The following is an 11,641-nucleotide window of genomic DNA, read 5'->3' as shown; positions in this document are numbered from 1 at the left end:
TCGCTCCTTGCCAGATTGTTCTCAGCGTCATGCTTGACTTTCCAGCGATTATCCCCGGACTGACTGTTTTCGACTCTGCTTGCCCCTGACCATCCTGCCTCGTCTCTACCCCGGGACCTTAGCCTTCTGTCCCCGATCACGAGTTCTGCCTGTGCGATTCCTGGTCCCCGTCTGCTCGTCCCTGTGGTTGTTTGGCGTTTTCCAGTTCCCTCAACGACATCTCCAGCCTGCTCCCTAACGCTCGGCACCGCCAGCCCCAGCCTTCGGGTCCAAGAACTTTCCCCTGTGTGTGTGTGTGTGTGTGTGTGTGTGTGTGTGTTTGTGTGTGAGTGCAGTCATCTTGCTCCACTCACCGGATCTCCAGCCCCGGACCCCATCCTCGACTCCTCATACCCACCTGTGTGTGTTCTCTCTGCTGGTATTTCAATAAAGGTCATTTCCAACTATCCCTCTGTTTGGTTGTGCTGCATGTGGGTCCTATCACACCCCGTTACAGAAACCTGATTGATATTTGTCCAAGATGTTGTTTTGGTCTGGGTGAGGTAATAGTTGTGACAAGATTACTTTTTCAAGGATCTTGGATAGAAGCAGTAATTTGGAAATGAGTATGTAGGCCTCCTTTGAGAGGTGAGTGGGGATGATGTCCAGGGTGCAGCTGGCAGATTTGATCTTAAAAACAATCTCTCTGAGTAAGGGTAATGAGATGGATTGGAAGCAGGTTAACTGGGTGGAGACAGTTAAGTCTTTGGTGGGGGTGGGAATGCTTGCCTTAATGTTTTCAATTTTGCAGGTGAAGAATTTCAAGAATTCTTCACATTAAGATGATAATGTGTCAGGGGTGGATCTGGGAGGGGAGTAGGTGAGAGAGTGAACGGTGCTGAAAAGAACTCTGGGGTTATGGGAATTTTTGGAAATGAGATCAAAGAAATAACTAGTTCTTGCTGCCTTAATTGCTTGTTGGAATTTTAGCAGGTGGTCTCTCAGGATTTCCAGGGAGATTTGGAGCTTATCCTTCTTCCACTTTCGCTCAGCTCTTCTTAACTCAATAACTGTTCTTTGATAAATATTATCGAAGAAATAAATAATACTATTGGGGTCAGTTTCAACAGTGGCGTGACTGGCATCTCTAGGTGTCTGCATGATCTGGCTGCCCTGCATACGCGATTGTATGGTATAGGCAGTTGGTTTCAGTTTCCTCTCATGGTTGTACTTTCATAGCAGGTTAAGGATCAGTCCAGGAGCATCAATAAATCGCAGTTAATAATTAAACAGACTGTCCTCACAAATTTGACTGACACCTGCAGCATCATTTTCTTATTAAATCTGGCATTTAAATCAAACCACATATTAAATCTTTCAATTTGGTCAAACCAGTTTAGTCACAGTCTGTCAGTCATCACAACCACTGAGCCTGTAGTGAAGTTTACTCTCCTCTGCATCCACAGGAACACAACTGAGGCACATGGTAAGTCTGATATTCATCAAGGATGAATATAGTAAATCTGTACAGGCAGCCTCCACTGTGGATCACTGAGACACTCTCCGCTCAGTCACTGTTTCCAAAAAACAAAAACGCCACTTAACCTGATTGTAAAGCAATGCCAGAAAACTACTTCAGAGAATGGAGGCGGACACTGAGCCAAAGTGGATTGAACTGTTATCTGAAGAGACAGAATTTCATTACTGTCAGAGGTGGAGATGAAGAGCAGAAGCTCAGGAACCATTTGGAAAATGAAAAAAGGGACAAAAAAAATCAGTGTGGTCGCAGGGAAACAAAGCAGATGGTCACTGTTAAGACTGAGACATGTGAAACAGGTAGAGCTCCACCTGAGGGACCAGGGTTACTACCTCTTAGAACTCATCTCATCTTCTCCTGCCTCCAAAGTTTCCAGCCTCTAAATCAGAGACTTTCAGAAACGCTGATGGGCCTGTTTTATATTTTAAACCATGACATGCACAACCATGGTCTCTCCTGAAAGGCTCACATCAGCCTCGACTACCGGTGAAAAATACTAAATGAAAAAGAACTTGCGCCATTTCAGGATGTCTAATCATCCTTAACCTAAACCTAACCATCAACAAATGAACATAGAAATAACAGTTCCTGGCAACCAGAGGGATCACTCACTTGGTGGCCAAAGATCATAACCTCAGTATGTGTGGATGGATGGCCAGTCCCACATACTGCATATCTCATTTTGAGCATATCTCATTTTGAGAATATGTTTCATATTGTACCACCATTTGGCAGATCAGATCATAATCTGGTTTTTCTTCAGCCTTCCTACAAGCCCTGTGTACTGAGCCAGGCTGAAACCACCCGCTCATTCAGGAACTGGACCCCGGAGGCCAGTGAGTCTCTAAAAGACTGTTTTGAGTGCACAGATTGGAATGTCCTGTTGGACTTACAGTAGAATGATAACAGCAAGGACCCTTACCTTGATAGAGTGGTTGAATGTACCACAGACTACATTAACTTCTGTATGGACACTGTAATACCAGCAAGGATTGTAAACTGCTTTCCAAACAACAAACCCTGGATCACCAGTAACATCAAGACCCTCCTCAACCAGAAAAAGGAGGCCTTCAGGGATGGAGACAGGGAGAAGCTCAGGTGTCTGCAACATGAGCTGAAGAGGAGATTAAAGCAGGTGAAGGAGGACTTCAAAAAGAAAGTAGAGAGGAAGCTGCAGCACAACAACACCAGAGAGGTGTGGAAGGGGATGAGGACCATCACTGGCTATAAAGAGAAGAACAGCCAGGCAACATCAGGTGATGTGGACAAGGCCAATGAGTTCAACCTGTTCTACAACAGGTGTGACACAGCCTCACCTGTTCTCTCTCCCACTACTTCAGCTGCAGCTTCTCCTACGGCATCTCCTCCACAACCTGACACTGCAGCTGCAACTCCCTCCACACTGAGGTCAAGTCTCCTGTCCTTTACAGCGAAGGATGTGAGGGCGGAGCTCAAGAGGCTACGTCCTAGAAAGGTAACAGACCCGGATGGTGTGTGTCCAAGGCGGGTAAAGGACTGTGCAGTCCAGCTGGCTGAGCCTCTCCAGAGGATCTTCAACTTAAGTCTACAAACATAGAGGGTCCCGGTCCTGTGGAAAATATCACGTCTTGTTCCAGTACCTAAAGTAGGACGACCAGCTGAGATAAATGACTGCAGACCGGTGGCCCTGACAACACACATCATGAAGACCCTGGAGTGGCTGCTTCTCCACCTTCTGAGGCCACAGATTGAACATGCACTAGACCCCTACAGTTCACCTACAAAGAATATATTGGAGCGGATGATGCCTTCCCTTACATGCTCCACCGGGCCCATTCTTACTTGGATGAGCCAGGTGGTTACATGAGGATTATGTTCTTTGATTTCTCAAGTGCATTTAATATATATATATATATATATATATATATATATATATATATATATATATACATATATATATATGAGCCACTGAAGCCAGATTATCACAAAGGGCTCACAGAGGAAGGCATATTTCACCCCATGTCTAACACAGTTCGAGGAGGACCTGCAGAGATGGTACAAAATTTGGGATTGTAATATGTTTCTAGTTTAATGAGACCTCTCTGAAATTAATTCATATTCAATAGTACATTACTGTAACTGACCAATGGTGTAACTTCATCACTGAACTCACTCTCTCACTCAGATAACGTTTTACAGAGCACCGGACAAAAAACACTCTGCTGTTCACTCATTGATGGTGGCTTGTGCCTGTAACATCCTCATCTGACATCATGTCAACTAACTATACAAGGCTACAATTATGTCAACTACACTTTTATGTGTCTTACCTTTTCAACTTATTGTGTAGAAACAACAGAAACTTTTATTTTCTGTCCTGTTGCTACAGAATCTTTTTGGAAGAAATCTAAACAGCACGTCTTTGTTTTGTTGTTTCATCCTGGATTTTTACAAAAAGTGGAGTCACACAGCAGACACTCCAGCCCCTCCCTGGTAAGACAGGGATCTTGTGCTGTGTGAGTGAGATTGCTGGCAGGTTTGTTTTCTTTTTCCTGTCTCTGAAGCTGCAGAAGCTGTTTGTCTGCTCTTGAGATTGAGAAAACACATAAACATGTAATTTTCTCTGCATGACAGAACCACCTAGCCCTGAGGATGGTGATGTCCAGTGGAAACAAGCACAGTGTGTATGCTGCAGTGTGGCTCAACAATAAGTCTGTCTTCCTTAGTGTTGTGATCATCTTCAAATAAATTAACATTAGACAAGCTGTGTCCTCTGGTCCAGTTATTGCCTCCCACTCATGGGTGTCCAGCACCTAAGGGCTACAGCTCCTCTCTTGATCATCACCCTCATTTTGCTGGAGTGTAATGGGTAAACTGGGATTATCACATCAAAGCATTTTTATTTGCTCTTCTTTCATTGCAGTGAATATGATTTGAATTGTAAAGTGTGTTCAGTTGAGTTTTCTTGTTGTTGTCTGTGAATAAAGGAGAGAAAGTTTCGAGGCTTTCAAGATTTCAGCTGCAGCAGGTAAATAAATACTCTGAAAGATTTCAACTGTTTTCAGAAACTTCAGGAGTATGTTAAAATCAATTCTATTAAACTGTGAAAACATAATTTTATTTAATTATCTTGTTGATGCAGCATAGCAGGGCATGAGTCTTAGACAGTGGTAGAGGGACAAAGAGAAAACAGTTAATGACCTCAACATAAACTACAGATAGATAGATACTTTATTTATCCCCTAGGGGAAATTCATGTGTCCATTAGCTCATTGTTACAATGATAATAATAAAAACAGTTAATAATAAATAAACAATAATAATTAGATTAGTCCACTTCCTTTGGCTGAGGTGTTGTATAGCCTGATGACAGTGGGAACAAAGGATCACCTGAACCTCTCTGTTCTGCAGCGCAGTGACATGAGACGTTTGCTGCAGCTGCTTCTCTGTCCTGCCAAAATGTTGTGGAGAGGATGGTTGGTATTGTCCAAGATGGCTTCCATCTTACATTGCATGCGTCTCTCCACAACAGTCCTGAGTGAGTTCAGACTCCTGCCAAGCACAGACCCAGTCTTTTCGACCAGCTTGTACAGTCTCCATGTGTTCATGTTGGACATGCTGCTGCCCCAGCAGACTGCAGCATAGAAGAGTACACTGGCCACCACTAACTGATAAAATGTGCAGCATTTCACTGCAGATGTCAAAGGACCTGAGCCTCCTGAGGAAAAACGAGCCGGCTCAGTGTCCTTCCCTCAAATGCTGACTGGCTGAAGGATGGGCCTAGACCTCTGAAAGTCCATGACCATCTCCTTGGTCTTGGAGGTGTTCATAAGGAGGCAATTCTTGTCGCTCCATTCACTGAAGGCCGTCGTCAGAGCCCTGCACTCCTCTTCCTGCCCGTTCCTGATACACACCACAATAGTGATGCTCATCACTGTCCCTGAGACACCGTTACCCAGCTTGATGTATTCTGTCTTGTCAGGTAATCCACGATCTAGGACGTAAAGCAGGGATCCATCCCCATCCCTTCTAGCTTGTCTTTAAGGATGGGTGGTTGGATGGTGTTAAATGCATTTGAAAAATCAAAGAACATGATCCTCATGTAACCACCTGGCTCATCCAGGTAAGAATGGGTCCAGTTGATCATGTAAAGGATGGCATCATCCACTCCAATATGTTCTTTGTAGGGAAGTGTAGGGGGTCTAGTGCATGTTCAACCTGTGGCCTCAGAAGGTGGAGAAGCAGCCACTCCAGGGTCTTCATGATGTGTGATGTCAGGGCCACCGGTCTGTAGTCATTTATCTCAGCCTCGTCCTACTTTAGGTACCGGAACAAGACATGATGTTTTCCACAGGACTGGGACCCTCCCTGTTTGAAGTCTTAAGTAGAAGCCTCTGGAGAGGCTCAGCCAGCTGGGCTGCACAGTCCTTTAACAGCCTCGGACACACACCATCCGGCCTGTTACCTTTCTAGGATGTAGCCTTTTGAGCTCCGCCCTCACCTCCTCCGCTCTAAAGGACAGGAGACTTGACCTCAGTGTGGAGGGAGTTGCAGCTGCAGTGTCAGGTTGTGGAGGAGATGCCATAGGAAAAGCTGCAGCTGAAGCAGTGGGAGAGAGAACAGGTGAAGCTGTGTCACACCTGTTGTAGAACAGGTTGAACTCATTGGCCTTGTCCACATCACCTGGTGTTGCCTGGCTGTTCTTCTCTTTATATCCAGTGATGGTCCTCATCCCCTTCCACACCTCTCTGGTGTTGTTGTGCTGCAGCTTCCTCTCTACTTTCTTTTTGTAGTCCTCCTTCTCCTGCTTTAACCCATTCATACCGGATGCTGCGCAGCACAACATTGCCCCTCCCGCCGGTTGCTGCGTAGCGCAGCATTGTTGACTCCTCGTCATTTTCATGATCTATTTATATATATTTTACATATTTATATGCTATATGTGTCATGAAAATGACGAGGATTCAACAATGCTGCGCTACGCAGCAGCCGGCAGGAGACTCAATACGGCGCTACGCAGCAGCTGGCGGGAGGGGCAATGTTGCGCAGCATCCGGTATAAATGGGTTAATCTCCTCTTCAGCTCATGTTGCACACACCTGAGCTTCTAGTTGCAGCCTGCCTCAGTACACAGGGCTTGTAGGAAGGCTGAAGAAAAAACAGATTATGATCTGATCTGCCAAGTGGTGGTAGAGCTGAAGCAGTATAGGACTCCTTGACACTTGCATACAGCAGATCCAGTGTCTTATTTTCCCTTGTGGAACAGTCAACATACTGCCGGTATGGGATGTTACCATATCTGGTAAACTTTAAAGCCTGGTGTTCTTCCTTTGTGTACATTATTTTCTCCATTGTCAGACGAAACAACGACGTAGAATAAAAAACATCAATCGACAAAAAATATACTAATATATACAAATATATCATGTGATTCTGGTCTTGTCCATCATTATTTAAGATGTAGTATAAGGTTTAAGCAGATGAGACAAGTATGAAGGAGCAAGTCCATTTAGGCCTTATATGCCATAAAAAGCACCTTAAAGTCTGATCTGATATGGACAGGAATTCAATGAAGGGAGGTTAAAATCATTTAACATGGTCAAATTTTCTGGATTTAGTAACAATTCTAGCTGCAGCATTCTGAACCATTTGAAGACTTTTAAACATGTAGAAAGTCTAGATAGTCATGGGCTGTAAAGAGCGAGCAGCTAAGACACACATGGGCATTTTACGGCCCGCGGGCCAGACCCGGCCCGTGGGCTGTCTCAGTCCGGCCCGCGACATCCACAGAGGTGAAAAGTGCTATACGATCTGTTGCGTGTCAGGATGTTTGGAGAAATTCAACCTGCCATGGACTAAATTACTGAACGTGACAACTGATGGATCTCCGAACCTCACCGGTAAAAACGTCGGGCTTTTGCGGAGGATACAGGACCGGGTGAAAGATGACAATCCCAACTCAGATTTGATTTTCCTACACTGCATCATTCACCAAGAATCCCTGTGTAAATCTGTGTTGCAACTGGATCATGTCACCAAAACGGTGGTAAAACTCGTAAACTTAATCCGGGCCCGAAGGCTCAACCACCGCCAGTTTATTCAGCTGCTGGAGGAAAGTGGAGCAGAGCACACGGACGTGCTGTACCACTCCAATGTTCGCTGGCTGAGCCTGGGAAAGGTGCTTCATCGTGTGTGGGAGTTGAGAGGAGAGATCATGACGTTTCTGGGGAATGTAGGTAAATCAGACGAGTTTACCGAGTTGCAAGACTTGGATTGGATGTGTGACTTTGCATTTGGGGTGGATGTACTGAGCCATCTAAATGACCTAAATGTGAAGTTACAGGGGAAGAACGCATTTGTGCATGAGCTGTATTCACACGTGACAGCGTTCAAAGCCAAGCTGATCCTGTTTTCTCGACATATGAGCAACAAGTGTTTCACACATTTCCCAACGCTGGCTACACTGAATGTGCCACCCCGCCACACTGACAGATACTCCACTACTCTGACACACCTCCACACTGAGTTCAACCGCCGTTTCTCTGACTTTGAGAAGATTAATGCAGAACTGGAGCTGGTGTCCACTCCCTTCTCATTCGACAGCGAGAAAGCGCCCCCAGATGTGCAACTCGAACTGATTGACATCCAGTGCGATCTGATTCTGAGAGAGAAGTTCAGCACCTCCACACTGGACAGCTTCTATGGCTCACTGAACGAAACGCAGTTCCCGAACCTGCGCAGGCATGCACGAAGGATGCTTGTTTTGTTTGGCTCCACCTATGTCTGCGAACAAACATTTTCCGTGATGAACTATAACAAGTCACGTTACAGATCACGTCTGACGGATGAACATCTGTCCTCTGTGTTGCGCATTGCAACATCACACATGACGCCAGACTTTGATGATCTTGCAAAGGGAGGTGACCGTCTGCATTGTTCCCATTAACTGACAACCCTTACTCCGCGTGTGCACAAAGCTGCGAATATGTACACAGACAGTGGAGACATACAAGGGTCCATCCGAACTTTTTGGAGCTTCACGGATACAGAGACAATGTGTACACTATCAATCGGCAGCAAGATAACTGCCAGAGTTGTTAAAACAGTGTGAGTATTAAAAAACAGTGTCTATTGTTTTTCTGATGAGCATTCAATGCAATAATTTAGTTACAACAGTTGGATGCAATGTTTTTTGTTTTTGCAATGTGAGTCATTTCTCACAGTTGTAATTTAAAGGAGTTGTGTGTTTCTCTGTAAATAAAATTATACAAAACCCTAATATTTTCTTCATTGAGTGATGCAGGTCTGTCACACAAATAGAACAGTCTCACTGAATCATAGTAGTTAATTGTAATATTCATGAAGATGATCATGTATTTGTTTAAAAAGGGCTAGTGACTAACACAATCCAGCCCACCACATCTATGTACAGGTAGTTTAAAGTAATTCTGCACTAAATATTTCATGTTTAAATTTTATTTCCAATTGTGTGGCCCTTCACTTACTTTAACGGAGTCAGTATGGCCCGCTGGAAAAAAATATTGCCCACCCTTGAGCTAAGAGATGGCTGTTGCTGAGTGAGTTTAGCTACGGTGTCAAAAAGAAATCTATGTTTGTGTTTATTGATACTAATTAACTTAGAGAAGTAGGATGCTCTAGCAGTGGAGAGAGCACGCTTGTATTTTAACACACACTTGTGCCACTGAAAGTAGAGTGCCCCAGATTTCTCCATTTGCACTCCAATCTCCTGCAGGCCTGCTTCAGGGCTCATGTTTCTTCAGTGTAGACCTTTTTAACCGTTTGGTTTTAGTGGTGAGAGGAGCAACTGAGTCCAAGAGGCCAGCCAGAGCTGTGTTAAATTTACTAGTATGTGGCCCTTTATAACTTAACTTAAAAAATAAAGTGCGACAGTGCAATAAGTTATGATAAAAGTGACAACGCCACCCTTTTGTTTTAAAAGAGGTAAGGGTCCTCTCAATAAATAACTAAAAACGGATAAAAGGATCGGTACAAAGTTTAAAGAGCAAGGTCATTAAAATGCAGTGTTCTGTTACAGTTTTTAATAAATAATTAGAAACCGGAACAACAATTAGCCTAGCCAGGCAACAGAATAACCAATTACGGTGGTACCACAAATTACCACGATTAAAATGAACCAAATAAAACAATGTACACAACACAGGGAGAGGTGTAGGGGAAAGAGGGGCCGATCATCCGACACGCCGCTTCTTCCTCCACGGGCCCTGCGGGGGATAAGAGCGGCCAGATAACTTGTTCTCCACCCACAATTAACACACGGTCTTTGTTCGTGACGTTCACAGTGCCTGTTCGTCGTCTTACTCACCGCGAAGGAGGAGATTTTACTGACGGCTTCCTCCTGGGGTCGAACGATCTGGTCTGCACGGCTGTTATCCCTCTCTGTTCCCCGCGGCTGATCTCCTCCGCTGTGTCTGTGTCTGTTGACGTCTCGATTCAACTACCTAAAGAAAAAGCTGTTCACCTGCTCTCATGCCAAACCCATTGTCCATGGAGGTACTCTCCTTTGATTGGCTGAGAGCCGAGTTGTCCAATTAACCAGGTGAATAGTCTTTGAGCTGATCTGACCCACTTCTGTTGTCTCAGTCCAGGGGGCTCAACGGCAGAAATGTCATTAAAAAAAACACACATCAATAAAGAACACACAAAACACAATATTAATAAAGTCTCAATGAAACAATTCATGCAATAACTAAATCATGCAACATAAACAAATAACTCAAAATAATCAACCCATAAGGAAATCAAAAATCAAATCCAGAATTAAAAAACAAACACATTTCTGCCATCTGACAAGTACAAATTTTGACAGAGTCAGTTTCTACAGTGAACGGAGCAAGGGCCTCCAGTGGTTTCTCAGCAAGAGCAGCTACAGTGGCTGGACCACTAAATACATTTGAGCTAGTAATGTGAGGACAGACTAGTGTTGCTCAAACTTGATAAAAAAGTGATCAGAGATTGTGGAAGTGACAGGAGAGACAGTCAGACTAGATACCTCAATTCCATGGGATAGGATCAAGTCTAGAATGTTGCCATTGCAGTGAGTTGAATCAACCACAAACTGGGTGTAGATTGTAGAAGTGAAAGAGACAGAGATCTATTCCTCATGGACTGGTAGAGAAATCTAAGGACTGTGACACAAGGTGTGATTATATATTGGATATTGATTAGTAATGTTCCTTGATAATCGTTTGCGCTGTAACATATGAACACTCTTAAAATCTCAAAGTAAATGTAAGTGTAGGTGGTGGGTGTAAAGAGATTAATAGACCACAAGCCTATAGGTTGTCTGTGCAGCATCTTATTATGACCCGTAGTCAGGTTTTAATGTTAGGTGAAGTCTAGTGGCCATAATAATTATGACGGGAGCAAAGGAGGAAGTCAGGTGACATAGCAGGTCAGATGAGCAATAAAGTCGACATTAAGAGGTCAGGGTGAATGGATGTGTTCATTTCCAGTTTGAAAATGGTAGTCAGTGTATATCCATGACTGTTCCACAACCTTAACTGTGTGTTTATTATTGTAACCATGACGATGAACATCCTCTAACCATAAGAAAGTATTTAACACAATCCGAACTATAAGTTTTGGCCTACTGGTGGAAGGAGGCTTGGACTCAAAAATCTTCACCTGGTGTTTTTTTCATCAGTCAGTGCAAAGTGCAGTAACGCAAAATTGAGTGTCACAAAAATTGACAAAAATGACAAAAATACAAAAAAAACTAAGTCCAAAAGCTCTTCCAATCAGCCTAAGGTAACTCATGCCATACAAACATAAACAAACAACCTATGGGACTCTAGCAGCTGCTGCCTTCAAAGGCCTAAGCTGCGGCGTGGGCAGTCCTCTACCCCGGGTTTATACTGGAGGCCCCTCCTACAAGACAAACCAAAGTTAGTTTGCAATTAATCAATTCATATATGTCATATCCCTCCATTTGTCCTGACACAGACACACCCCAACAGCATACTCCTATATTCAATCAGGACCCTAAAAGAGCATCTATGAACTACTACCAGAACCACCCCTCTGTACTGACCCAGACATGGTACACTCCAGGTCTCCCCTTTACTAAAGCCCTTGGATCATGCCACTTCAGGTTCAACTTTTTACT

Source organism: Seriola aureovittata, chromosome 2 (assembly GCF_021018895.1).
Source record: "Seriola aureovittata isolate HTS-2021-v1 ecotype China chromosome 2, ASM2101889v1, whole genome shotgun sequence".
NCBI classification, from domain to species: domain Eukaryota; kingdom Metazoa; phylum Chordata; class Actinopteri; order Carangiformes; family Carangidae; genus Seriola; species Seriola aureovittata.
Note: the sequence above shows the minus strand (reverse complement) of the source record.